Source organism: Sitodiplosis mosellana, unplaced genomic scaffold (genome assembly GCF_009176505.1).
Source record: "Sitodiplosis mosellana isolate CC-2019 unplaced genomic scaffold, AAFC_SMos_1.0 Smas_scaffold_6774, whole genome shotgun sequence".
NCBI lineage: Eukaryota > Metazoa > Arthropoda > Insecta > Diptera > Cecidomyiidae > Sitodiplosis > Sitodiplosis mosellana.
In genome coordinates, this window is record NW_022601925.1 from 1 (window position 1) to 2279 (window position 2279).

At 36.6% G+C, this 2279-nt stretch overlaps 1 long non-coding RNA gene across 1 annotated transcript; it reads left to right on the plus strand.

Moving 5' to 3' along the window:
• On the plus strand, positions 1-830 carry LOC129579922 (uncharacterized). Its single transcript, XR_008689303.1, has 3 exons — positions 1-61; positions 241-423; positions 494-830. It is a non-coding gene; the product is annotated as an uncharacterized LOC129579922 (long non-coding RNA).
• Positions 831-2279: the final 1449 nt, after the last annotated feature.

Here is a 2279-nt window from a genome sequence, read left to right on the forward strand (position 1 = left end):
ATCTAAGTGTTCATATCAATTGAAAGGATATTGCTATTATTGTAAAAAAATTGTAAATAAGGTAAGGTGTATCGGAAATGAATATTGTGCAAATTATCACTTTCATTGACCTTTTATGACATTGACGCCATTACCGGTCCGAAGTACAATTCAATCGGCTTCCGATTCAGCTTGACAAATCGAATGTTTATTGCTGATTTACTAAAGGTGAAACATTTTCTGTTGTTTTTTCTTCCACAGAGATGACACAACCAATAGTTCAAGAAAGCATGGATCAATTGCTGTCCAGCTTGACGAGACATGTCAGAATATTTCTTAGGAACATTTCCGTTCATAACGAACGTGCGAAAAATGAGACGGTCTGGCGGCTATACCGATCGATGACGTTCTCAAGATATATTTGACCGACAGTATTGTCGCTTTGTAAGTTTTTTGGGAAAATAAATAAATAAAAATAACAGATTTTGTATATTTCTATATTTCCTCTTTACAGTTGCCAAAATTCGATGGGAGAACGACAGAGATTAGACGCGTACAAAAGACGAGTGAACTCCAATGATGACGCACCACCTGAGCAAGCACCCGCGGCCGGCTTTGACATCAATGACCCAGCCATTGCAAGCAGCACATTCGTGGTGAACGATGAACAAATCAAAGATTGACTACAACTGAAAAAGTGCCAAAAGATGTTTCATAACAAATTAAAAATAAGTGAAAAGAATTGAGTTTTGCGCTCCAAATAAAACACAATCCGATATTGAGTGTATTTGAATTATGCGAAAATATATTTCAGAATTTATTTCTCGCTCATAAAGAAATATTGTTGTTTTTCTGCACTTGAATCCTCGAAATTTTCGGTGACAATCATTCACGTTTAGAGTAGCATTGGGACACTCTGATAAGGATGGCCTGTGAGCGCACCACAAAACGAGGAAACTAGAAGCAGTCTCTTTGTTTTGTCGTGGCGAAATGTAATGCGACCATGGCAGTTCACGTTATTTCCATCGTCTTGGCCATCCTTTTCTTGTGATATTCACAGACCAGTGCTTTGTTATGATACACGAGTTTATCAATTGTCTCCATGTCAAGCGTTTCACCTTTGAAAGTGTCCGGCTTGAGTTTTTCACTACTCTGACGCATAAAATGTTATGGAATCCCGTTCACAGAATTTTGTTGGCAATATTCGTTGATTGCGACTCGGAACGACGCATACGACTTGAACTCGGCACCCTCAAAAATGAAATTCGATATTTTCCTCGCTCAAAGCAAATATGCAAATGGATGATTTTACTTGATTGAAAGAATTAGGATTTTTTTTATTGTAATTCGTGTTTTGGCACGCGTACCATATGCCGCACAAGATGTCTTGCCTTTATTGTGTCAAGCTATTTGTTCAGATTGTAAACAATTGAATTTCACAACAATATGTTTTTGTATGTTTCACTTTATTTAAACTGATCCGGTAGGATTCGCTCTAGTGCTATGAAAGATATTTTGATTGAGCAAGTCTGATCTTATTCAAAATATCATTACATTTGATTTTATGTTCAAATAAGAACACTTTGCACGATTTTATACTCATATAATTTTAATCAAGTGAATGAATTGAAATAAAATCAATTTGAAATTTTACGAAAGAAACTTACCGTTAATTACGTTCTGAAGCCGTTGGATAAAACCGTTTCGTGTGAAAGTTCCGAATCAAAAGAAAATTAAGGCACAAATTGTCAAAGCAAAAAAAATATTAATTTTTCATGTGAGTTTTATTCAGGAATTAAGTCATGCGAATGTTGAATTTGACAATAATGAAAGAACGCTTAAAATAATAAATCTCTAGGCTTAGAGCATGTATTTGTTGTCCTTCACGGAAAGGAATTTAGCTGATCGCTTGACATCTAAGAAGAGATTGTTGATCTCGCCGATATCTTCTTTTGCAATCGAAGTGCGGCCGTTTACTTTGGCCGATTGAGCGGCTGGTGTTAGGAGCTGCACAGCATATCGGAGTGTTGTTGTGTGTCCAATTTCACTGAGAGCCGTCAATGCATCCTCTTCGATTTGTAAACCCTCGACTTGTGCACGGATTTTGATGATCTGTTGAATTTCACCGATGGGGTATGGATTCGTTTGAATGATCACCAAACGATCCAATAAATCCAATGGGATTCCATGTGGTGACACGATATCTTCAGTTCCACTGTAGAAAGGATACAATTGGAATGATCGATTGAATTCATTTAAAAAATTCAGACATTCCGCAATAAAGGTTAAACCATTTCAAC